The 27952-nt window shown below is 37.8% G+C and overlaps 1 long non-coding RNA gene across 1 annotated transcript in view; it reads left to right on the forward strand.

Annotated features, from left to right (window-relative positions):
* The window catches only part of LOC108581689, a 141823-nt gene extending 113943 nt beyond the window's left edge, over positions 1-27880 (forward strand). The window contains exons 2-3 of the long non-coding RNA XR_001894311.3: positions 7574-7661; positions 16944-27880. This is a non-coding gene — a long non-coding RNA (uncharacterized LOC108581689). The remainder of the gene's footprint in view (positions 1-7573; positions 7662-16943) is intronic.
* The last annotated feature ends 72 nt before the right edge of the window (positions 27881-27952 follow it).

Genomic DNA, 27952 nt, shown 5'->3' on the forward strand with positions numbered 1-27952 from the left:
TTTTTTTTATTATTGTACTTTAAGTTCTAGGGTACATGTGCACAACGTGCAGATCTGTTACATATGTATACATGTACCATGTTGGTGTGCTGCACCCATTAACTCGTCATTTACATTAGGTATATCTCCTAATGCTATCCCTCCCCTCTCCCCCCTCCCCATAATAGGCGCCAATGTGTGATGTTCCCCTTCCTATGTCCAGTTGATTTCATTGTTCAATTCCCACCTATGAGTGAGAACATGCGGTGTTTGGTTTTCTGTTCTTGCGATAGTTTGCTGAGAATGATGGTTTCCAGCTGCATCCATGTCCCTACAAAGGATGTGAACTCATCCTTTTTTATGGCCGCATAGTATTCCATGGTGTATATGTGCCACATTTTCTTAATCCATTCTGTCACTGATGGACATTTGGGTTGATTCCAAGTCTTTGCTATTGTGAATAGTGCTGCAATAAACATACGTGTGCATGTGTCTTTATAGTAGCACGATTTATAATCCTTTGGGTATATACCCAGTAATGGGATGGCTGAGTCAAATGGTATTTCTAGTTTTAGATCCTTGAGGAATCGCCACACTGTTTTCCACAATGGATGAACTAGTTTACAGTCCCACCAACAGTGTAAAAGTGTTCCTATTTCTCCACATCCTCCCCAGCACCTGTTGTTTCCTGATTTTTTAATGATTGCCATTCTAACTGGTGTGAGATGGTATCTCATTGTGGTTTTGATTTGCATTTCTCTGATGGCGAGTGATGATGAGCATTTTTTCATGTGTCTGTTGGCTGTGTGAATGTCTTCTTTTGAGAAGTGTCTGTTCATGTTCTTTGCCCACTTTTTGATGGGGTTGTTTGTTTTTTCTTGTAAATTTGTTTGAGTTCTTTGTAGGTTCTGGATATTAGTCCTTTTAGGACAACATGGATTAAACCCATAGGACACTATGTTAAGTCAAACACATCAGACACAGAAAGATAATCACCTTATTGTCTCACTTAACTGTAGAATCTAAAGAAATTGAACTCACTCAAGCAGAGTAGAGTGGTACAAAGTGATTGAGGGATTGTTGGTCAAAGGGTAGAAAATTTCAGTTAGACAGGAGGAGTAAGTTCAAAGGATCTATTGTGCATCATGACAACTACAGTTAAGAACAATATATTACATATTTGATAATTACTAAATGTGTTGTCACAAAAAATGTATGCAAATAATGCATGTAATACTAATAAAATGTATGTAATACTAATTAATTTGATTTAGACATTTCAAAATGTATACATATATCAAAGCATGTTGTATACCATAAATAGGTATAATTTTTCTCAATTAAAAAATAAAATTAATAAGGTCATTTAGAACATTTCTTTTAACTGATGAATAACACTCCATCCTTCTAAGATAACACACTTTTGGTGGACACAGCCTGTTTTAAATTTTAGGTATTGCAGACAATGCTTGGAGCAATATTTTTGCCCCATTTATGCATATCTCTGGGTATCTGTGTGAGAAATTTTCCATATCTAGTATTTGAAATGTGCATATTTAATTTTATTACATAATTCCAAATAGCTCTCCAGAATAACTACAATAGTTTTCGAGCCCAGTGTTTTCAACATTCTCACCATAACATGTTTTCATCTGACTTTAATTTTTGCCAGGCAAATGGCTATAAGATGACGTATTAATATTATTTTAAATTGCAGGTTTTTGATAACTAATGAGATAAGACGTCTCCACATGTGCATTAGCCATTCTGGTTTTGCCATTTGTGGAATCCCTATTCATAGTTCCTCAGCTTTCTGTTGAAGTTGCTATGTTTCTTTTGCTGATTTGTGGGCATAACATATACTCTAGATATTAATCCTTTTTTAGTCATATGTATGAAAATTTCTTCTTTCACTCCATAACTATTTACTACTTAATTTTTTTTGGTTTTCTTTTTAACATTTATTTTATTTGTTAAATTGACACATTTATGTGTACATAGTGATGGCTTGATACATATAATGTATCAGGGTAATTAGCATACCCATCATCTCAAACATCGATCCTTTCTTTGTGTTGGGAATGTTCAACATCCTCCTTCTCGCTATTTGAAACTATATCAGATATTATTGTTACCTATAGTCATCCTACAGTGCTACGGAGCACCGGAACTTACTCCTCCTATCTAGCTGTAATTTCATATCCTTTAACAAATCTTTTCCTAGCCTTCCTTTTCCTCTACCTTTAGTATCCTCTATTCTACTTTTCACTTCTATGAGATCAACTTTTTTAGCTTCCACATATAAGTGAGAACACATGGTGTTTAACTTTCTGTTCCTTGCTTATTTCACCTAACACAATGTTCTCCAGCTGTGTCCATGTTGGTGCGAATGACAGGATTTTATTCTTTTTATGGCTGAATAGTATTCCATTGTGTAGATATATCACCTTTGCTTTATCCATCTGTTGTTGGACACCTAGGTTGATTTCCTATTTTAACTCTTGTAAATTAGGCTGCAATAAGCATAGGGGTACAGATGTCTCTTCAATATATTGATTTCCTTTTGTTTGGATACATGCCCAGTAGTGGGATTGCTGAAGCATATGGTAGTTCTATTTGTAGATTTTTGAGGAACCTCCATACTGTTCTTCATCATGGCTTAACTAGTTTAAATTCCTATGAACAGTGTATGAGTTTGATTTTCTCCATAACCTCACCAGCATTTTTTTTTTTTCTTTCTGATGATAGCCATCTTGACTGGTATAAAATGACACTGTGATGACTAGTATAAAATGACTGTGATTTTCATTTTCATTTCCCTGATGATTAGTGATGTTGAGCATTTTTTCATATATTTATTGGCCATATCAATGTCTTCTTTTGAGAAATGTCTATTCAGATGATTTGTCAATTTTTATTTATTTTTTTTGAGACGAAGTTTTGCTCTTGTTGCCCAGGCTGGAGTACAGTGGTGTGATCTCAGCTCACTGCAACCTCAGCGTCCCAGGTTCAAGTGATTCTCCTGCCTCAACCTTCTGAGTAGCTGGGATTACAGGTGCCCACCACCATGCCCAGCTAATGTTTTCTATTTTCAGTAGAGACAGGGTTTCATCATATTGGCAAGGTTAGTCTCAAACTCCTGACCTCAAATGATCCACCCAACTCAGCCTCCCAAAGTGCTGGAATTACAGGCATCAGCCACCACACCTGGCCTGTTTGTCCATTTTTAAATTGGATTATTTGGGGTTTTTTTGCTGTTGAGATGTTTGAGCTTCTTGTATATTCTGGATATTAACACAAATACTTTCTCCCATTTTGTAAATTGTCTTTTCACTCTGTGGATTTCTTCCTTTGCAGTGAAGAGGTTTTTAGTTTGATATAATCTCATTTGTTTATTTTTGGTTTTGTTCCCTGTGTTTTCCAGGTCTTACTCATAAAATCTTTTTTCAGACCAATGTCCTGAAGCATTTCCCCTGTTTTGTCTTCTAGAAGTTTTATAGTTTCAGGTCATACATTTAGGTCTTTGATCCATTTTGACCTGATTTCTGTATAGGGTGAGAGGTGGGAGTCTAGATTCATTCTCCTGCATACGGATATCCAGTTACCACTTAATTTTGACGTCTTCAGATCCACTAACTGTTTTATTTTATTTTATTTTATTTATTTTATTTTATTTTTGCTTTTGAGGTTTTGTTCAAGAAATTATTTTCCTTCTCCATTGTATGTTTTCTTCAAATGATTTTGAAGTTTTACCTTTAATATCTTTATTTTTAATCTACCAGGAAATTAATTTTATTTACTCTTTCAGATATAATTTGGTTTTAGTCTTCTCCATATTGAAAACAAGCACCTTGACCTTGCTTATCAATCTCCTTCCTGCTGCCCTATATTGTCTTCTTTATCAAACAGGAAGTTTTATATATATGAGTATATTTTTGGATTCTCCAGACTGTTCTCTTTGTCTGTTTCTCTCTCTGTGACCCATTTCTACACTGTTTTAATTACTTTGGCTTTGCAATATGTTTTAGCATATCGCACATTTTTTGAGAATTTTTTTCTGCTCTTCATGAATCTTTACTTGTTTACGTGCATTTTATAATCATATTGTATAATTCCACCTACCCACTCCCTCAAGTTTCAGTTGGAGTTGTACTAAATATTTGGATCAGCTTGGGAAGAATAGAGATTTCCAATATTAAATCCTCGTTCAAAAAACAAAATTAACACATTTAGTTTAAAAATCTCAATTGGCTTTATTACAATTTTAGAATTGGGTATCACTTCATTCTGTAAAATAGAATAAGCGTTTCAATGAATCCAGCAGAGGTGGATGGCTTTATAGACAGAAAAAGGACTGAAGAATGCAGAAACAAAGAACAAAAAGCAGATTGATTATTTCAAAGTCATTATACTTTCCTTGTAAGGCAGGAACAAGGAGAAAGAACAATAGAAAAATAATTGATAGGTTAACATCAGGTTACTTCAGGCTACTATATTTGTGTAAGAATTTAAGACAAGATAATTTTATTACCATACAGATTGATGATTTAAACTGGTCTCATTAGGAAATTGGCTATCTCTGGCTCCTGATTTCTCTGAAGGTTTGGTAACAACTTAGTTTTCCTTAGAAACTTGAGCATGTGTAATTCCACTTTGGTTTTTAGTTTGGTCTGTTGGTGCCTAGTACAGAAGCTTGATCCAAAACAATGGCCTTCTATAACTTTTAACACTCATTTCCACAAATCTGGTATCTTTCTCCTTTATTTCAGTTCTCTTCTGTCCTTCAATAACACTATATAATTTTCTCCATAAAATTTCTCACATTTGTGTTAGTCAATTGCTATATACTTTGCATTTTTATTTTCATAAATGCTATCTTCTTTTAGGTTCATTTTCTAATCAGTAATTGCCAGTATAAGGATATTATTGATTTATTTATGTTGGTATTTTACTTAACATTGTTTAATCTAATGTATCAAATAGCCTGTTTATTCTCTTGAGTTTTCTGTATAAATGATCACAATATATGCAAATTACAACAGTTTTATCTCTTATTTTCAAGTACTTAGACTATTTTGCACTTTGTTGGGGGTTTCACTGTATTAGTCAGAACTTCCAACATTATGCTTAACAGCAATGGTGATAATAAAATATTTGCTATGTTCCTAACTTTAACAAAATGTTTCTAAGGTTTCTTCATTATGGAGGTTTTTGAAAATATCTATGGCTTAGAAAGTTCACTTTTAAATTTTTCAAAAACCTTTCATTTTTGAATTGAACCTAAGTACTGAATTATTTTATATGCTTTTCCTACATTATTTAAACTATTCTTATGTTTCTGCCATCAATGTCACTGGTTATCATGTAACCTAAGATTCTTAACAGACTCTTCCTCTTCCCAAGACTACTAAAGAAATCTTGTCTTTGCCCATGCACTTATTGGGTCTTGTTGTCCACGTAGGAACTAACAGGTGAGGAGAACAATTTAAAGAAACTTAGGTGCTGCAACCCATTTTTAGAAAACTAAAAGGATTTTTTTCTCCCCTTAAAGATATAAATCAATGCAGAATTGAGAAACTGAGATCGTTAAAGCCAGCATAGCCTGGAGAACTTCAAGTAAATTAGAGAAAGTGGAAGAGAGACTGGGGGCAGATATACTATAATGAGTAAAACTTACAGAAAAAAATATTTTTAAGAAGAATGGTGAATGTATCTAATGCCTTTTTCTGAATAATTGCATAATATAATTGTTCTTCATTTTCTCTGGTTCTTAGACTTGTGTATTTCTTTAGAGTGGCCATCTGTGCTTAGACTGGGCCACAAAGTGGTGAACATTAGGTGATTTACACCTCAGCTTGGAAATCCTAAATTTTCATACTTGTGAAATTTGAGGAATAAAGCAAGCACAGGATTATAATTTGCATATGTGGATTAACTGAAAAAGCCCAGCAGCAGGAAGCTCTAGTCAGCAGTTCCTTAAGTATGGCTCTGTCCAAATTACTTAGTTGTGACTATAAAATGAGGTGATTGGCCCGGCACTGTGGCTCACACCTGTAATCCCAGCACTTTGGGAGGCCGAGGCAGGCAGATCACGAGGTCAGGAGATCGAGACCATCCTGGGTAACACGGTGAAACCTCATCTCTACTAAAAAATACAAAAAATAAGCCTAGCGTGGTGGCGGATGCCTATGTTCCCAGCTATTTGGGAAGCTGAGGCAGGAGAATGGCATGAACCCAGGAGACTGAACTAGCAATGAGCCGAGATCATGCCACTGCACTCCAGCCTGGGCAACAGAGCGAGACTTCATCTCAAAAAAAAAAAAAGGTGATCAACTTAAATGATTTCTAAGGACTTGTTTTGTGCTGAAGCTCTACGATCACCTGTCACTGTTGGTCAGAAGGTGAAACAGTAACAAAAGATGTCCACTCACTGTACTGAAAAGATAGTGTGTCCCTGCTGACAGTCACTTAAAAGTCAGCAACATCCCACATCCTTAATCTTCAATTCACAGTTGACCCTTTCCCCCATCTTCCGGCGCTCAGTGACCTCATACTATTCTACCACTGCTACAAACCCCCACTCAGTCCTCCCAAATTCTGCCCACCTAGATAGACCCACATTGTAGGCATCACACCATCCTTCCTCTAGCAAAGCTGATCTATTGGTTGCCTCGTTTGCGGAAGCAGTCTTCAGACTTTTAAAATGTGGAATTAATGTGGTCAGTCTTCCTTTGGAGGTAGTTACACATGCAGTTTATTTATGCATTTTCTCCTAAGGGCAGTCTTACTTTTTTTTTTTTTGAAACAGAGTCTTCCTCTGTCACCCAGGCTGGAGTACAGTGGGACAATCATGGCTCACGGTAATCTTGAATTCCTGGGCTCAACAGATTCTCCTGCTTTTCAGCCTCTTGAGTAGCTGGGACAACAGGCACACGCTACCACACAAGGCTGTTAAAAAAAAAATTATAGAGACAGGGTCTCATCACTATGTTGCCCAGGCTGCACTTAAACTCCTGGCCTCAAGCGATCTTCCCACCTCAGCCTCCCAAAGCGCTGGGATTATAGACATGAGCTACTGTGCCTGACCTTTAACCACGCATAAGGTTTTAACTGAAATGTATAACATTAGTCAATAGAAAGAGGTACTGATAAAAATGTGTAGTTGGCCAGTCATTCTTCTGCAGACTTTCCAATGATAACATATAGTCAATGTCTTTTTGCTTACTTGTAAAGTGAACTACGTATGTTTTCATTCATATGTAAAATCTTCTTGACCCTTCATAGTATGTATGCTCTGTCTTTCCTAACCACACCCAGTTATTCTCATTTTTTCATTCATTCATTTAGCAAGCATTGATTGAGTACTTTGTGTGTCAGAAATTATGACAGGCACCTGTTAGGTATTAGATTTTGTTTAAATGCAAAATCAAACAAAACTTGGAATAAGAAAAATATTCCTCAACCAGGTTTGAGAGATCCCTATTTAAAAATTATTCCAGGATAGGGGCTAAAGTCCACATATTGTAGATGAAACCTTTGGTAATATACGTGTTCCACACCCAGCTTAAATAATACTCTTGACCTTCATTCACAGAACAAAATATTCAGCTGGATGTTTGTCACAATTCTAATATCCCTGCAAAGATGAGATGCATGAATCACACAGCAATCTCATCAAAAAGGTAAGAAAACAAGGATATGTTTTATCCTGATGAATTTTACTAGCTTAAATCCAATTACTTGTATTCTTTCATCTTCCTTTTCAAGAAATGAGTTCCTTTCTTTCTCCTTTCAAATACTAGCTGGCTGCTTAACACCCCATATACAGCTAGTATTAAACTATCTCTTTGCAATTAGTGTTTATGCACAGAGCAATTAATTAGATTACAGTATTGGTCACGTTTGTATCTCACAAGAAATTAAAGGACCGAAATGCTTTATGTCTAGAGAAAGAATCACTTAAATGACTTTGATTAATCTGCTATAAAACATCCTCAAGCCCTCCAACAGATGTAACACTTTATGCCCTTGCCTCCCGTTTGCATTTTGTAGTTGAAATTGGGAACAGACAGGCTTCATATGTACGTCATTGCTTCTGAGCAGAGGGACTAGTGTAATAATTTGGACTGAACTCTCCAGTTTATGGTTTCAAAACTTTCTCCAAACACATCAATCCGATCACATACCACCATTAAAATATGAAGCGTATTCAAGGATCGGGGCACTTGCTAGCAGATGTATAACATGAATATTTAAGATTAATTGAACATTTACTGTGTGTCAAGAACTATGCTATGTAGTTTGCACGTATTATCTCACCATAATAATACTACTAGGTAGGTATAGTTATTATTTCTTTTAGGTAGTTGTGGAAATTAGGTGCACAGGGGCAAAGCAATTTAGCTAGACTCTCAGCTAGGAAGTAGCAGAGCTGGAGTTCAAAATCAAGCAGTCTGACTCCAGAGCACATGTTCTTGACAAACTTTTTTTACTGACTTCCAATATACTACCAACCAGGCCTGCAGTACCACATTAGCTAATGGGGTCACAAGAGCTCAGCTCAAGGAAGCAGAGAACATGGCCAAGGGACTGTGACTGAAACATGCAGGTCTGTCTTCTTCCTGGGGTCATGGGGAAGAGGGTAGCATTGGTCTGAGGCCTTTCCATAGAGCCCAGCATGGAAGGTCCTTCAGTCTTGTCAGGGATTGGGGTATGTGTATTTGGGGGCAAGAGGGAGGAAGTGCACAAAGAGAACTGTAGAATTCTTGGAAAGGAACTCTCCTCACATGACCACAGGGAGATGGGCAAGACCCGGTGTGAGAACCAAATGCAGCACTTGTTCAGGGCCTCTCACATGGGGACTGAGAGGTCCTGATGACAAGGCCTTCTTAGGTGTGCTCTTTGCTGAGGGATGGGGCATCTTTCTGTGCCGTTAGTCATTTTTCCTCATTCACCTAAAGTGCAGGCATCATTTTTCCTTTCCAGAGGTCTTTCCTTCTGCTTCAAGCCCTCTAGTCTCAGCCCTGTCTCCCTCACTATTGTCGGATGTCCCCAGACTCTAACCACCAGTATTTCAGACCCAAGGGGTCTCAGACTTGTCATTCTCTTTAGTACCACAGAGGAGAGAACCAGAAATCCCGTAGAAAATACAGAAGTAGAAGGTATCTCATAGAAGTGACACCTAGGAGTTCTTGCCACACAAACAGGACTGTTGGCATAGAAGTTCTCATTATGTTGGATCCAGACATATTTTAGGTCCATGGTATCTGGAGGCTACTGTAAACAGCTTCTCAGGAAGCATATGCATGGGCCTAATTGTGCACAATTTTAAACAGCAATAAAAGAAATTCTCTGGGGTGGAGGGCGGGGTGCAGTGCACAATTATATTCAGGATCCAGTTGTGACAAGGCTCACAGAATAGAGACCCCAGTGAATGATTCCAGGTCTAGAATAATTTTAGGCATCCTTCCTCTCAAGAGCATGAACCAAAGTCTTGTTTAGGTCTACATATTCTATTGACCAATTTTCATTTTATCTTTTGTTCCAGAGATAGATAGGAATTGTTCCCTGGGGTCCCATTTTGGCTCAGTGTGATCAGTTTATCTTGCACTCTGCTATACTGGAGTAGGATGTCCATACTGTATCCTAAAAAAATGGTTTCAAATTCTTTCCCTGAGAAAAGCTACGCTGTGTTTTCCCCAAACATTTCATTTACTTTCTGATACCCAGGTATGTGAACACTGCTGGTAGTGCCGTGAAGTCATCATTTATGGGCAGACTTCTTGCACTGATCCTTTAATGCACAAAGGTAATAATAAGCTCAAAGGCACACTTTGGAAAATGGAAATGAATTACGGCTTTTGCTTCTAGCCTCACTATGAACCTCAGAGAAAAACAAAAGGATGAATCACTTCCCTAAGTTACTCTTTGGGAGTAATAGGTGCACCTTCTCTCCCTAGGGCTCTCCTTTCCTCTTGTTCCCTCTCTTCTTCTTCCTCTCTTTTTCTTCTGACCTTCAATGGTGATTATGATTTTTATACGATAAGTTGGCCCCACCATTCTTATAGTCTATTTATTTCTTGACTTATTTGACTTAAAAAATTGTTAATAGCTTTATTGAGATATAATTTTTGCAGCTTACAACTTACTCATTTAAAGTAAATAATTCAATAGTTTTCATATGGTTACAGAGCTGTACAACCATTAGCAGCTAGTACAACCATTAGCACTATCAATATTAGAACATTTTCATTACAACCAAATGGAATCCTGTAGCCATTAGTTGTCACTTATTTCTCCTCATCTTTATCCAGCCATAAGGAATCACTAAGCTACTTGTCTGTTTCTATGCATTTGCCCAGTTAAGATCTTTCATAAAAATTGAATCTTACAATATATGGTCTTTTGCGACAGGCTTTTATTTACTCAGCATAATAAGATCCATTCAAGTTTTAAGATATATCCATATTTCATTCATTTTTATGGTGTAATAAAATTCTCTTTTATGGATAGAGCACATTTTATTTAGTTATTAAGCATTTGGCAGAAATTTGAGTTCTTTACACATTTTTGCTACTATGGATAATGCTACTATGAATATCCATGTACAAGTTTTTGTATGGACCTACATTTTCATTTCTCTAGTGTATATACATAGGAGTGAAATTGCTGGGTCATGTAATAACTCCATGTTTAATCTTTTGAGGAACTGTCAAACTATTTTCCCAATTGACTTCACCATTTTAAATTCCCACCAGCAATTCATAAGGATTCTAATATCTCTGTATTTTACCACCAATTGTTATTATCTGTCTTTTTAATTATAGCCATATATTTTCACTGATGATGTCTTTTCAAGTACAAAATATTTTAATTTTTATAAAGTCCAATTTATTTGTCACTTGTGCTTTTTTTGGTATTATATCTAAGAAGATTACTCCCAAGTTTTCCTAAAAGAGTTTCATAATTGTAGGTTTTACATTTAAGTTTATGAGTATTTTTGTGTTTGGTGTAAGGAAGGTGTCCAAATTCTTTCTTTTGTATGTGGATAGATATCAGGATGTCCTAGCACCATTTATTAAAAATATAAGTGTTTTCCCATTGAATTGTATTGACACCCTTGTTAAAGACCAATTAACCGTATGTATAATGGTTTATTTCTGGAATCCCAATTCTGTTTCAGTGATCTATATGTCTCTTCTTATGCCTGTACCACACTACTTTTGCAGTAAGTTTTGAAACTGGAAGGAGTGAGTCCTCCAGCTTTTCTCTTATTCAAGACTGTTTTGGCTATTCTGATATCACTGCATTTCCACATGAATTTTAGGATTTACTTATCAATTTCTTCCGAAGTGGAAGCTAAGATTGTGTTGAATCTGTAGATCCGTTTGAATAGAATTGGTATCTTAAAATATTAGGGGTTCCAATCCATAAATACAGGCTTTCTTTCCGTTCATTTAAATCTTCTTTAATATTTTTCAACAAGTTTTTATAGTTTTCAGAGTATAAGTTTTACATTTCTTTTGTTAAATTTATTCCTAAACATTTTATTATTTTTAATATAATTATAAATTGAATTGTTTTCTTCATTTTATTTTGGATTTTACATCTCTAGTATAAATAAATACAACTGATATTTGTATATCCTGTACACTTGCTAAATTCATTTATTATCCCTAATAGTTCTCTTGTGAATTTCATAAGATTTTTCTATATACAAGATCATGTCACCTGTATATTGAGACAATTTTTCTTCTTTTCAAATTTGAATGCTATTTTTTTCCATCTACTTGCCCTTACTAGAACCTTCACTAGTATGCTAAATGGAATTGAAAAAAGCAGACATTCACGTCTTGTTCCTGATCTTAAGGGGAAAGCATTCAGTCTTTGATCTTTAAGTATTATGTTACATGTAGGGTTTCCATAGATATCCTTTATTATGATGAAAAAGCTACCTTCTATTCCTGGTTTGTTGAGTGTTGTTGTTGTGGTGGTTTTATCAATAATGGGCATTGGGTTTGTAAAATGCTCTTTCTAGATCTATTGGGATATTTATGTGGCTATTTTTCTTTGTTCTACTGACGTGGTGCATTCCATCAAATGATTTTTTTTTCTTCTTTTTTTTCTTTTTTTTTTTTTTATTATTGTACTTTAAGTTCTAGGGTACATGTGCACAACGTGCAGGTTTGTTACATATGTATACATGTGCCATGTTGGTGTGCTGTACCCATTAAGTCGTCATTTACATTAGGTATATCTCCTAATGCTATCCCTCCCCTCTCACCCCTCCCCGCAATAGGCCCCAGTGTGTGATGTTCCCCTTCCTGTGTCCAGTTGATTTCATTGTTCAATTCCCACCTACGAGTGAGAACATGTGGTATTTGGTTTTCTGTTCTTGCGATAGTTTGCTGAGAATGATGGTTTCTAGCTACATCCATGTCCCTACAAAGGACACGAACTCATCCTTTTTTATGGCCGCATAGTATTCCATGGTGTATATGTGCCACATTTTCTTAATCCAGTCTGTCACTGATGGACATTTGGGTTGATTCCAAGTCTTTGCTATTGTGAATAGTGCTGCAATAAACACACGTGTGCATGTGTCTTTATAGCAGCACGATTTATAATCCTTTGAGTATATATCCAGTAATGGGATGGCTAGGTCAAATGGTATTTCTAGTTCTAGATCCTTGAGGAATTGCCACACTGTTTTCCATAATGGTTGAACTAATTTACAGTCCCATCAACAGTGTAAAAGTGTTCCTATTTCTCCACATCCTCTCCAGCACCTGTTGTTTCCTGATTTTTTAATGACTGCCATTCTAACTGGTGTGAGATGGTATCTCATTGTGGTTTCGATTTGCATTTCTCTGATGGCGAGTGATGATGAGCATTTTTTCATGTGTCTGTTGGCTGTGTGAATGTCTTCTTTTGAGAAATGTCTGTTCATATCCTTTGCCCACTTTTTTGTTGTAAATTTTTCTTGTTGTAAATTTTTTTTCTTGTAAATTTGTTTGAGTTCTTTGTGGGTTCTGGATATTAGCCCTTTGTCAGATGAGTAGACTGCAAAAGTTTTTTCCCATTCTGTAGGTTGCCTGTTCACTCTTTTGCTGTGCAGAAGCTCTTTAGCTTAATTAGATCCCATTTGTCAATGTTCGCTTTTGTTGCCGTTGCTTTTGGTGTTTTAGACATGAAGTCCTTGCCCATGCCTATGTCCTGAATGGTATTACCTAGGTTTTCTTCTAGGGTTTTTATGGTTTTAGGTCTAAGATTTAAGTCTCTAATCCATCCTGAATTAATTTTCGTATAAGGAGTAAGGAAAGGATGCAGTTTCAGCCTTCTACTTATGACTAGCCAATTTTCCCAGCACCATTTATTAAATAGGGAATCCTCTCCCCATTTCTTGTTTTTGTCAGGTTTGTCAAAGATCAGATTGCTGTAGATGTGTGGTATTATTTCTGAGGGCTCTGTTCAAGGCTGATTCAACATACACAAATCAATAAACGTAATCCAGCGTATAAACAGAACCAAAGACAAAAACCACATGATTATCTCAATAGATGCAGAAAAGGCCTTTGACAAAATTCAACAGCCCTTCATGCTAAAAACTCTCAATAAATTCGGTATTGATGGAACATATCTCAAAATAATAAGAGCTATTTATGACAAACCCACAGCCAATATCATACTGAATGGGCAAAAACTGGAGGCATTCCCTTTGAAAACTGGCACAAGACAGGGATGCCCTCTCTCACCACTCCTATTCCACATAGTGTTGGAAGTTCTGGCTAGGGCAATCAGACAAGAGAAAGAAATAAAGCCTATTCAGTTAGGAAAAGAAGAAGTCAAATTGTCCCTGTTTGCAGATGACATGATTGCATATTTAGAAAACCCCATCGTCTCAGCCCAAAATCTCCTTAAGCTGATAAGCAACTTCAGCAAAGTCTCAGGATACAAAATCAATGTGCAAAAATCACAAGCATTCTTATACAGCAGTAACAGATGGAGAGCCAAATCACGAATGACCTCCCATTCACAATAGCTTCAAAGGGAATAAAATACCTACGAATCCAACTTACAAGGGATATAAAGGACCTCTTCAAGGAGAACTACAAACCACTGCTCAGTGAAATAAAAGAGGACACAAACAAATGGAAGAACATACAATGCTCATGGGTAGGAAGAATCAATATTGTGAAAATAGCCATACTGCCCAAGGTAATTTATAGATTCAATGCCATCCTCATTGAGCTACCAATGACTTTCTTCACAGAATTGGAAAAAACTGCTTTAAAGTTCATGTGGAACCAAAAAAGACCCTGCATTGCCAAGACAATCCTAGCCAAAAGAACAAAGCTGGAGGCCTCATGCTACCTGACTTCAAACTATACTACAAGGCTACAGTAACCAAAACAGCATGGTACTGGTACCAAAACAGAGATATACATCAAATGATTTTCACAGGTTAAACAAATCTTGCATTATTGGGATAAATCCCACTTGATTATGGTATATGATTATTTTTATATGTTTAGATTCAGTTTGCTACTGTTTTATTGAGGACTTTTGCGTCATCATTCATAATAGGTAGTGGTCTGTAGTTTTATTTACTTGTGATATCTTTGTCTGAATTTAGTATTAGGGTAACATTGTCCTCATGGATTGAGTTGGGTTATTTGATTTTTTGCATGGACTCTCCTCAGCCAGAATATAAGCTCAATATACTCAAATATATTTGAGTAAAATCAAAGCCAAAGAGTAACAAACCAGTAATTCGATAAATGTGGGATGAACTGAATTGATTTGGTGGACTCCTTTCACCAGAGTTTTCTACCAAGTCATAAGGAAATGGCCTATTTTCTTTCTTTCTCAAATTCTACTTGGGTTCTCACTTCAAAATTTATGAAACAATGAATATCCCTTATTTCATAAATGTGGTTGGAAATAGAGTAGGCTGATCATTTGTTTTGCCTTAATTCAAATTCCAACCCTCCTGAAAATTTATCAAAGTTTATAAAAAGTCTTAAATTTTGGCAAATATTTTGACCTTTTTATGATTTTATGTTAAGGCATTAATATAGTAAGTATTCAAAAATGAATAAAAAACATTGTAATAAACACATTTATCAACATAGACATAATTTAACAGATGAAATTTGTTAATTTTTAAATTAAATATCTACATAGTAAATGAAAAATTCTGCAGCATTACAAAGGAGATCATAGTGAAATATGATTTTTGCCCATTCAAAAATATTTCTTTCTTGGCCAACTATCATGCTTAAACAAATAAAAGATAAATGTTAGGTTGAAGTTATTTGTCTATATAGGGACATGAGATAATTATGATATGTTTTTATTTAAAAAATTCTACCAAATATAAATAGTTTGATCTTATTGATTTAAAAATGTATAGATAGAAATGATATGCACACGCACATATATGCATGCATATATAATGCATATATACACATATGTATTGTCATGTCCAGATAATGGAATTAAAGAGCAATGATTTAATTATTTTTCTTCATCATTGTTTTTTCCGTTGCTATCATTCAAATGTAATCCAGTCACAAAGTGAAAACAGTAGAATTTAGGTGGGGAAAAGAAAAAAGAAGGAAAAGCAAAGCAGATTTTTATATTGAATATGCATTGACTTGTTCTTACTCCAGGGTGGCTACTACTCCACTGTTTAAAGCTTACCAGGTTCCAGTTCACTTTGAATTAAGAAACATTGGTTGATGTTGTTGGTTTCCAGGCACTGGCTCCACTGCCTTATATGAAGAGATCATTATCATGGTCATAAAGGTGCTCACTATTGGATAGGAAGATGTGTACCCTATATCCTACAGGAAATTGTGAAGGCCTAAGGAATATTCTAAAGTGGGGTTTATCAAACTATGGCTTACAGCCAAGTCTAGCCTGCTGCCTGTTTTTATAAATACAATTTTATCGGAGCAAAGCCATCCTCATTCATTTTATTCTCTATAGCTGCTTTCTTGCTACAACAGAGTGGAATAGTCACGGTAGAAATTGTATGTCCTGCAAAGCCTAAAATGTTTATGATCTGGCCCTTTATTGAACAGGTTACCAATCCCTTTTCAAAGAAGTCTGCTACTTCTTCATATTCATCTGAAGGAATAAAGAAAATGCTAACCTATTCATTGAAACTATGCCAATATCAACTGAGCTACTACTGAAATACAGAGCTAATAGTCGCTTGGAAATTACGAAAGATTTTCTGGTGACTGCTGAGGCTAGTACTAAAGACAAGGAAAGGACTCTATTCAGCAAACACAAGAGATCCTTCTTCAAGTAGAGAAGAAGACCCGGGTAAAAGCAAATGTAGAGATTAGCAAACATGCTACTCACTTCTCTGGATCAAGACAAAATTTATGTGGACATTTTTCAAAGCCCATTATACATTGGCAGAAGGGTTCTGCTTCATGCAGTCCAGACTTCAGAGAGCCATGTTTCTTGTACCTGTTGCTCCCTCCTCAGGTCCTCAGCACCCTACTAATGCAGCTGGCAGAAAGGAAGGAGTATGAGTGCATACCTAAGAATGGCCCACATTATGCCCATTCATTCCACTGGCCAAACACACCTGATTGCAAGGGAGCTAGAACATGAAGTCTAGAACTCTGTCATATTGCCATATTTCTTCAACTTTCTTTTCAGTCTCATTCTGAAGACTTTAGGACTCAGGCTAAAGCCACATTTTTATTGCCTCCTCTGAATATCTTCATCCACAGCAACCTCCTCTCCCCTTACTTACTGTAAATTTAATGCAGGTAATTTATTTAAAAAAAAAAAAAAAAAAAACAGTGACTGAACTGCCTCTATATATTAGGGAAGTGAGATAAATCACCAAAAATGAGAATTAGTTTTTTTATGTTTCAAACAAATTGATGATTGTCTTATGATAGTATACATAACAACCCTATCCTCCCATTTTTGCCCAGGAATTTCTGGAAGGAAAGAATAAAACGCAATGGACACTAAAACTTTTGTGCCCACAAAAGTAAGAGACATTTGAGAATTATTCACTGTATCTTATGAGGCATAGGAGAAGAGAATCCTGGAAAAAGCAAGAAGCAGGAAGATACGAGGCAAGAAGAAGAGAGCCCCAGCCACCTGGGCAAGCTGGGGCCCCAGGTATTCGTTGGGGAATTTCAGGCAATTGTGTTCTTTGACATTGATCTTGATTTGTTTTTCATCCCTGCCCTAGCACTACCTCTCAGTATCTTCATATCCTTCAGTAAGTATTTATCAGATAAACATTTTTTGAGTGATATATTTTTAGTAAATGAAGGGAGAATGAGTAGTCTACTGTGATGAAAATTGAGCCAGTCTTGGGAGCTGAGGGCCACAATCAGGAGATGACAACAGCAGAGACCAGGTTGCTTCATCAATGGCTGATACAAAGAAAATCACCATTCCTTTTGCCCATCTCAAGCATCTTTGCGGAGCACACAGCAGACTTCTCATAGTACCTACCTTTACGTTGCAATTTTTTTTTTTTTTTTTTTTTTACCAAGATCTTGAAGAAAACAGCAGTCTCAGAAAGTGGAGGACTTGTGACAAGGGTTCCTGCTGTGATCTGTGTTAGCTTTCCATGGGACTCACCCCACGTACCAAATGGCCCTTGGAGGGCATAACTGGAAACTTGGAATTTATTGTACTTCTAACCAAGTCCTAGGCACAGGGTATATTATAGCTTCTTCCTAGTACTTAATGATGTTGCTCTAAAAAAATTCTAGTTTGCCATAATGTAAAGCCCAGGGTTGAGAAGAGTCTACCTGAAAGACAGAAAGTGAAGTTCTGCCTCTTTGGTGCTGCTGAACTCTTGCACTCAAAGTAGGAGACAGCCTTGTAGATGTTGGAATCCACCGGCAAGACCTCCAGACCAGGACATGTGTGAGATGATCACAGGCTTTGCACAGAGGAACTGTGAGCATGGATCAGAATCTAGAGCAGAAAGGGAGTTCAGGTCAGGCCTATGGTAGCCTTTTTCAGATGAAAGAGTACTAGCCTGACGAGTCCATAAGAACAGGAACAACGTGAAAGTACTGAGGGCCCAAATCACCAATTTTATTCTCTGGGAATAAAAAAGACAACCTGAAGTACCAAAAGTCTAGGCAAGTTATAACAGTTAAAGAATTAAAATTCTATTCAAACACACCAAAGACTAACTGTGTGTTTAACTTGAATGTGACTTTTCTTCACTGATTCTAAAAGTACCCTAGGATCTTAGAGTATCTCAAGGTCATAATTGTAGGTAATACTATAATGTTTTTGGCTACTGTTATTAAGTAATCATAACTACCTTTGTTAAGTACTATTATATTTTCCAGAAACCTTCTTAAAGGGTGTAGATGTTTTACCTTGTTTAATAATCACACCAACATTTTGAGTTAGATATTAATGAGATTATTCCCATTTTTCAGAACAATAACTAAGGCTTAACGAGGTCAAGAAAGCAACTTTCTGGCAAAACTAGGATTTATTCCAATGTCTGATGACTCCAATTGCTCTTAACTAGTCTATCACCTCTTATGTAGGGCGTTGGCTCCAAATGCAAGAATCTTAAAGTTGATCCATAGAGACAAGACTCGCATAGAAACCAGTACATATGAAAGTAACTGGGGCTGGATTGTGTGAAATTTGTTGGTTCTATAGCAGCTGGGAGAAGAAATAAATGTGTTAGCTGAAGAAGGCTAGAAATAGTTTATGAAAAAGTTGGATATAAGCTGGCTGTAAGAATTGGCTAGGGGTTCTCTTTGCTGAGTGTCTGATGAGTGTCTTTGACAGTAACTCCTTTATAGATGCTTTCTTATGATGTACCATTTAATTTTGATGAAGGTCCTGTGAAATAAGCAGAGCAGATTTTATGATCTTAGTGTTACACAGACAAGAAGCCCAAGGCCAGGAAGGGACATTGGCTGTCTCTGGCTACCCTAGTGAGTTAGAGAGCAGAGACAAGGTGCAGGTCTTTGCAGTCAACCTTATTTGGTTCGTGCCACCACTGTGTTTGCATACACAAACACACACACAAACAAATGCACATGAGAACATATACACAAACACACACATTCTCAGAGCTGTACATGGATGGGAAATCTTAGATTTCAGTCCTAGAGTCCCACAAACCACAGGGCTTTAAACAGACGTAGAAATCATCCCAGCAGACACACGATCCCCAACTGTGCCACTACTGAGCATTTGAAGTCCATGCCTTTAGTCTTTTTATTTATAAAAATTACAGTGATCACATCATTGGAAATGAAAGGACAACTATGAGCACAGAAACTAACTAGGAAACAATTAATAATTCAAAACTGTAATAAAGCTGTTTTATAGTCAAGAGCTGTCCTGGAAATGATCCCCCAGCCCGAGATTACCCTTCTGAAGGAGATGTCTTCAAAGGAACTAAGACAATTGTCAACAACAAGGGCTGGAAGACTCTGCTTGAGAAGTTTCCTAGCAGTAAATGCATAGTCTCTTAGGTGATATAGAGTGTGGGGGGCTGCCACATTCATTTCATTGTCTTGCCATTATTTTTTTGAGACACCGATCTGACTTTGCATTATCTATACATCTTTAATAGTGGTGCTCCATTTTTATACATCCATATATATATATATGCTATTAGCAAAGAACCATTTGGAAAGAATTTTTCCTGAATACTTTCTCACATCAGTTACTTATGGGAAAGTGGATTGGATTTTGCACTGTCAATTTTCCAAGACTCTCACATTAGCCCAGATATTTCTTTCCAAAGATACATTTGCTGGTTGATCTGACTAGTAAAGACAGAGGTTAGGTGTGGGGACTCAGGCTATCTTGAAAGACACAGAGCATATTCTCATCCACTTCTATGACAATGTTTTTCAAGGCACTTTTATTTCCACTGCTTCATTCAATTCTCATGGTCCCTTGAGAGATTGGGAGGTAAGACACATTTATTGTCATTTGACAAATGGGGACTGGGGCTAAAATAGGTTCAGGAATTACTCAGGGTAAAATTAAGTGAAATGGTGAAGCTGAACTTGAACTTGGTGTTTGTCTCCTGGTCAAATGTTCTCTCCACCTCACCAACCTCAACTCGCCCATTTCCCTGTGGCTTTCACTAGTAAGGCATTACTCTTATGATTTGGGAGAGAAGTTTCCAAATTTCTATGCCTGGTTATTTCCCTCCAAGAATCTTCTATCTCTCTTAACATCTTTCATCACAGGCACTGGGATATTTTCCCATGCTAGGAATAAGAGGAGCCGTGTAGAGGATAAACAGGATTTGGTGCTGCCCTGTCCCGCTCTCAAATTTCAAATCCCCAGTATGTTTAGGTTCTTCCATGTTTCACTTTCCCCTGCCAATCCTGATCACAGAGCAGGATCTAACATCAGCCCCTCCTTAGTGGTAGAGTAAGTTATTCCCCTTCTAAGACATATTCACATTCCAAAGCTGATTCCTCCCATAGGAAGATACGACTTTTCTAAAGAGTCAAGAAATACCAGCCATTGGTCATGTTATGCTTTGGCCTATACATTAAAGATGAGAAATGTGCATGCATAATTTTTCCTAAAATTACACTATAGGTTAGGAAATCCAAGTTCAAAGGGTCTAAATAACTTGCCCAATGTTATAAACCTGGTAATAAGAGCTTGTAAAAGTAAGTTTAGAAGATAAAGATATATAAGGTGCATATTAGGTGCAGCAGGCACTGTGGGTTCCCTACTCAACATCCATTACTTTCTTCTTTAAAGAGAAAAATAGAACAAAGTAAAACAAAACCACCACCACCAACAAAAAACAGATCCACAATTTTTTTCTGGCATGTAATCTTCTCCATGTTGCCATGAGTTTCAAGGGAGACTGGCCTCATTCAGAATTCTGTTCAATCAAATCTATTGGTTCTTCCCTTTTTAGTAATTGGTGCAGGATTAGAGATGCAATATACAATAGGATTTTGTTTGATGATGTTCCTGGGAAAGTCTTTTTAGTATAAGGAGGTGAGCGTTTCTCAAAGAGTTTTTTTCTCACTCTTAAAGGAAAATAACAAGAAGAGTTTTGTTTTGTTTTCTTCTTCTTACCTATGGCCATTGTTATGTCTGGTCAGGATGCGTGGAATAATGGGAAATATCTTGTTAACAGCCTAAAGGAAAACTCAGCATTTAAGAAGGAAAGAGCCTTCAGAACTACAGAGAAGAAGAAAGTAAGACTCGAATAGTGTGTACCTGAAGCTGACATCTTTTGGATTTCTTGTTACAGGAGAGAGAAAATTTTCTTGTTGTTTAAGCCAATTGAGTCCATGCATTCAGTCCCTGAAAATGAAGGCCTCTTAAACAGTGTCCTGCTCTTTTATAAAATTCTTTTGATGGCAAGACATAACATAATGACTCTTGGATAGATGAAAGGCAGAATATTTTGTTACTTGCAGCTCCGAATGAGAGAAGGCTGCCAGACAGGGCCACCTAGGGGCACCCACTTGGAGGCAGGGTAGCAGCTTGTTGCAATATGCATGGCAAGCAGGGTGTGGTTAGGTTTCACAGGCTCCCTTTGGACTGGCTAATTTGAGTAATTTCTGGGGCATAAGTGACGTCCTAGTTGTCTGGTACCAGGCTCCAGGGCATGAGGGCTGAGGCATAGTGGCCCTGGAGTGGGAGGTGTGTGAGAATCCCATAAGAAAGATGGTTTGGGTGTGGATTTAATCAGCTGCTCAAGAAGGGAACTTGACTAATCTTTAGCCAGTACTTCAAAACAGGCTAGTGAAGACAAGACAGTTAAAAATAAAAATAAATATTACATCCGGTCAATCAAAAGGAGAAGCAGCTGCTGTTGTTTGCTGTTAGCCTCTGGATAAGCTTCCCAAGCAACTCCAAGCATTTCTCTTCTATGCCCCCAGGAACAGTGGGCAGTCCCAGTAGGTCCCTGAAGGTCACAGACCCAGAGTGCACACACACCCACTATACACTACACACGCACATGTACACACACTACGCATGTGTCAGTCACTTTTCAGGAAATAATCTTGAATGGTTGATGCCCAGAAGCCACTACTTCCTGTCCATTTCTAAGCATAGCAGGAGGCAGGATGAAGTGAAACCGTACTTAACACTACCAGAAATGAAGATGCAACCTGTGACTGCAGGGCCTCCAAATAAAGAAATAAGGCCAGGTTCTGCAGAGTCTGGTACTGCTGGTAAAACGGAGCTACATAAATCCATCACCCTTCAATAAGTCTCAAATCTCTGGCTTTCTGAAGCTGCTTTACAGAGCTATCTTCTGAAACACAAAGGATGGTCTCATTTTTATTGGAAGATTAAGATAAGAGATAAGTTCAAAACCTCCTAAAATCTGCCCCAGGTGCAGACACATAGGAGAGTGAGTGTATCAAAAAAGAAGGGCACTGAAATATGAGAAATAGGAATAGGTGTATCAATGGGGGAAAAACCAAGGCTGATTTATCTCAAAAGCTTCCTAAGGCTCAGATCTTATAGGCAATGGGATTACCGTTCAAACCATTTTAAAGATGTATTCTCTTAGAATGATTGTTCAAATTCGGCCTGTCTGAAAGCAAAGAGAGAGACGAGAAAGGCTGCAAACTGTCTACAGATATACCAAGAGTTCATACAAAAATAAGAACATCATTATTTTCATTGTCTTCTTCAAATAGCATTTCAGGATTTGTATGTGCTGCAAGGATGGACCCTATATGCTAAACATTAAGGCAGTTAAGCTCCTTTCTCCAAGTGGCCTATAAAACAAGATAGTCACTGTCCCAAGTAAAATCAATCAGGAAAAATGTATTGAATGCAATGTCCCCAGTGCATTGTGAAATGATAGCAATGGAACATGCTGCCCAGCACACTTTGTGGCCAGGTTGCTGTAGGGATGGGGGATCAGTAGTTACAGCAGCATCACCTCCTCCATCCAGGCAGCCTCCACAGAATCTCAGGTTGCCCTCTGGGTTCTTTCATTGCACCTTGTTTTCATTTCATCACAACACTTATCATACTGCTGACCATTGCCTCTTGGGCTATGTGCAGGCACTCAGTAAAGTGTCCTGAACTAGCGGCATTTTGGGGAGGTGTGTGTCTCTACCAACCTTTGATCTCCATATTTTTGTGACCTGTGTGTGTGGGAATGTGGGTGTGTGAAATGTGAAGAGAGACCAGTACCTAACTTTCTATAAGAGTCAATTCAACAGGGTTTAGAGTCCATGTATGACTAGAGGTGGACATTTGGGATGATAAAACAGAATAAAGCTGTTGGGTTTTTGTAGAGACTAAACACAGGAGCTTGGTTACATCAGCATTTTTTCATTCTTTCATTAGTTCATCACCCATTCATTCTTCATTTATGGAGCATGTATTGAGCATGATTCTACCTCAGTGGACTACAAAATCTATCAATGTCTGCCTTGACATTGAACAGATAATAATGCGGGTGTTGAGGGATGTGAAAAGGAAAAAATAACTAAAGTTCTAAGGAAACATCATTTTCATGAATGCAGAATATCACTAAACAAACAAGCAAAAAAATTTTTTACCAGACATCTAAAGATAAGAGTAGGGGATTGGAAGAAAAATATTCAAAAGTAATAGCAAGTTCTAAGCATTTTAGGAAGCAATCAAGACTGTTTGGGCTCATTTTACTATTTTAATTTTTTGAAATTAGCAGAATACAAGTGCAAAGAAGAGATAAATTCCTAGAATCCACTCTTTACACAGCCTTGTTATTTTTAAAATCTATTTTCTTTCTCCTTTAAATTCAGGAAAAGTTAAAAGAAATATTTCAGGAGCCCCTTAAACATTTGTCTCTCTTGGGCCATAGGAACGGGCTAGTCACTTACACCATGATTTTTAATTGAGGTACAAATATTAGGCATGTTTGACACTGGTTAGGAGTTTTCTAAAGTGACTCTCACATAGATCTCTGTAAAAATGAATGAACAAGCTTTAATACAGCTCAGTTATATGAAAAACTGTACACTATAAGAGATCTAGAAAACTAGAGCTTCAAGTTTTGTTTTTAAAAAGCCCTTAAACTTAATTAAAAAACCAAGTGTAGAATACAAAATTGCAACAAGGTCCAATGGTGATCTCATGACATCTTGATCTCAAAGGCCTTTATGGAGAGGTACAGGTATAATCAACTGAGGGATCTCCTAACCACAGAGAGGGGAGGCTAATCTCCTAGAGGAGAAGAGTATTGGATCTTGTGGCCTGGGCTCCCATCTGGCTCAAGAACATGTTAACTGTATAATTTCAACACAACTTCTCTTCTTGGATCTTGGTTTTCTAAACGATAAAATGCCTGTAATAATAGTTTTCCTGCATACTTCTCCAGGGAATTTCACATGACTCTTATACTTGGGTCAGGGCATCCATTTCAGGGAAGAAATATAACTCTATTATCCTTGGTAGCCTGTCTTAGAGTCTGTTATTTTCAGAGACATTCTCTAATGCATAACATATATAGAATACCTTTACAAAGTAATGCTAGTGCCAGTACTTTATATTATTGGTGTCTCTTAGATAGAGAAAAGTGATTATAAATATTACTTGAGTATTATTTTGCCTGAAGCATAAACTTTGGAATTAAATCAGTTGCCATAACCCTTGGATCCAAGAGGTATAATGGCTGAATTTCTTCAGAATTGATGGCAGACTGACAATTCATATTTGCCCAGGAATATAGGATTGAGCCTGAATACTTGTCTTCATTCTCCTGTTCACCTGTGAGACTAAGGCTATTGAAAAATGAAAGAAAAATTTAATTTCATTAGCTATCCAACATACTTAAACTCAACTGGTTTCAACTTTATGGTCATAACAAAGGATTCTGCTATTGCCTTGGGGCTGCTGATTATTTGTCAAGGCTACCAGGTCTCAACGGGCACCAACAGATAATGCTAAATGGGACACTAGGTGGCATTACATGGAAGTACCAGGGAAAGGACTCTTGCCACCTCATATCAAAAATCTCCTCCTCACTAGTCTGTAAATGGCCTCAAAGTGCTTAAAGTATTTTCTCCTGCTAATATGTGCACATATCACCTGGATGCCAAAGGGGACAGGGGGATGACAAGCTGCCTCCTTGCCATTAATATTCACATAATTCTGATTGGCATAATGTCTAGCCATCTCCTTGGAAAGAACTCTGTGAAATTAGAAGACTAGTAGGCAAGGGTGGGGTGTGGAGGAATGAGTCTATGTCACAAAGATGCCCTGAGCATGGAGTTGGGGGCGGTGAGGGAAGAAAGGCCTAAGGAAACCACTTGTTGGGAGTCCAGGCAGCAGTATGAAGGAGAGAAGAGTTGGAAGGGAAGTGAAATAAAAAATCTCCATGAGAATGTTATGGGGGCTGATAGGCCCACTATGTATCTTCTTAAATTAGATCCAGAGTAGGCCTTAAGATATCCCTCATTGTTCAGAAAAGAGCACTATATACAAATACCTCATAAAAGGTAAAGGCGGAAGATAATGATATGGGAGAAAAATGTAAGTCTGTAGGATCCCAGAGAAGGGAAGGAGAGGAAGCATGTTTTCAAGGAGCCAAGGAGAGAGAGCATCTGGGAAGACTGTGGAAGAGCATACAGAAGCATAAGAAGAAGTTTGTAAGCTAGAAAAGAAAGCTGAAGGCAGTAGAATTGTGAAATGGCTAAGACATTCGTAACAGATTGTCAAGTTTCAAAACTGGCTCCTCGTCTTGCTAGAAATATGAATTTGGGGATCATCTATCTGCAGCTTAATTTCCTTTTATAAGATGAGTATTTACATTTGCTATTGCAGAGATGATTTTAAGGACCTAGGATGTATTAAGGGCTGGCAGGGTGTTAGCTTTTATGATGTTGATCATGATGATGATGAGGATGATAACGAGAAGCACTATTCAATGAGGCACCCATGAAGGTAAAGTGTAGTTTGAGTATAGCATGTTAGGAAGATAGAAAAGGGAGAAGAGGTTGGAAAGAAAGTCCTATTACTATGGGCCTGTCCTACTTTTCCGGGGCTGCCAAAACAAATTACCACAAATTGGATGTCTTAAAACACATAAATTGATTCTCTCACAGCTCTGGAGACTAGAAGTCTGAAATCAAAGTGCTGGCAGGGCCAAGCTCCCTCCAGACGCTCAAGGGATGTTTGTGATCCTTGCCTTTTCCTACGAGTTTGTGCTTGCTGATAATTCCTTGGCTTGTGACAGCATAATTTTAATCTCTGCCTCTGTCTTCACATGGCATTGTTCCTTCTGGGTGTCTGTGTCTATGTGTCCAAACTTTCTCTTCTTATAAGGACACTAGTTACATTGACTTACAGCTTATCTAAATCCAGCATGAACTCATCTTAACTTGTTTATGTCTGCAAAGACCCTATTTCCAAGTAAGGTCACACTGACAGGTTTTGAGTGGGCTTGAAATTTGGAAGGACACTATTCAACCCAGTACAGTGCCTGAATGTTCGGTTAAACAGTTAAGGCCTCAAATAGCGGGTACGCTGTTTCCTGCCTTGTATCCTTTTACTGAGCACAATGGTTCTGTTCCTAGAAACAATATAGATGGGCATCATGCTTAGTATCTCAACCCTGGGAACAAGTATGTGGATATTTACCTGCCAGCTGTAAATAACTCTAATGTGGAAGGGAATGATGTAGAATACAGATTGCTTGCCTAACTTGTAATCAGGTGGCAGGGAACAGAAAGGTTGTGAGCAGGGGGATCATTAGGGAGCAATGCTTGCCTTGGGGAAGCCTGGACATAGTCCACATTTACCTGTGATGGCATCCCCTACACTTGACAGCTATTTCATCTGCACATCTACACTGGTGTGCAGTGGGCCCTCAACTTCTGATGGGATGCCCAGCATCTGTCCTGATTACCATTCCCCCCAAGATTCTGGATCTCTGCTATCCTCACAAATTCCAGGCCCTTCACTGGTAATAGCATGAGGCATTTCCTTCCTGGAGGATGTCTCTATGTTCTGATGAGAGACACTTAGAGATCTCAAAGCCTTTAGCTAAAGGAAGTATCTTATTGGCAAAGTAGGGATTTGGGGAGGCGTTTTACTCATGCTGCCTTCCAAATTCCCTTCAAATGAGTCCACAATCTGGCTACTTGCTTTTCTTATCTACAAGAATGGCTTTGACGTAGACATCACTCTTCTCTTAGTGCTTCCATTCTAGCAAAGTGAATCACTCCTGCAATTTGCCCCTGCAGGGTGAATGCCTCCAAGGCCCCAAAAAATGACAGGCTTCAGGGATGAAAACCACTAGCTAGAGGCCTCTGTCTGTAAAACAGTTTCCTGCAAGGAGTGGCCTCAATATACAATAGTGAAGGAAGTAGTGGTTGTGGTGGTGTCATTGTTCACTGCCTCCTGAATTTTCACCTGTACCTGGTACTAATTCCAGGCTGTACTGAGAGGAGCTCAGTCCTACCAACTATCCACAGTGAGACAAGAGAACATGTAAAACAAGAGCAGGTCTAGGTTTGGTGAAGAGCAAAGCAAAGTAAGGAATTTAAAATACAGAGGGGGAACAAGTTACATACAATGTCAGCAGAACTAGGGCTACAGAAAGTGAACAAAGCAAGCTCAAGACTCAGAGTTTGCAGGAACAACTGAGGGTTGAGTTTACTGAGGTTTTCCAGAAAGACAAGACGAAGGGAGGAGGACAGTATGATCAGTCCTGGGTGAAATTCACGGGACTCAACAGCACCTCCTCTCTGGGTGGATTCTAAGCCCTGACTTTGTCTACGCAGCAGCCTTGAAGCAGCACATCTCACCCTTCAGAGAGGTAACAAGAAAAAGCCACCCCTGGCTGAGTGATATGGTTTGGCTGTGTCCCCACCCCAATATCATCTTGAGCTGTAGCTCCCATAATTCCCACATGTCATGAGAGGGACCCAGTAGGAGGTAATTGAATAATGGGGGCAGACTTTCCTGTGCTGTTCACGTGATAGTGAATAACTAAGTC

This window comes from Papio anubis, chromosome 14, assembly GCF_008728515.1.
Source record: "Papio anubis isolate 15944 chromosome 14, Panubis1.0, whole genome shotgun sequence".
Lineage (NCBI taxonomy): Eukaryota > Metazoa > Chordata > Mammalia > Primates > Cercopithecidae > Papio > Papio anubis.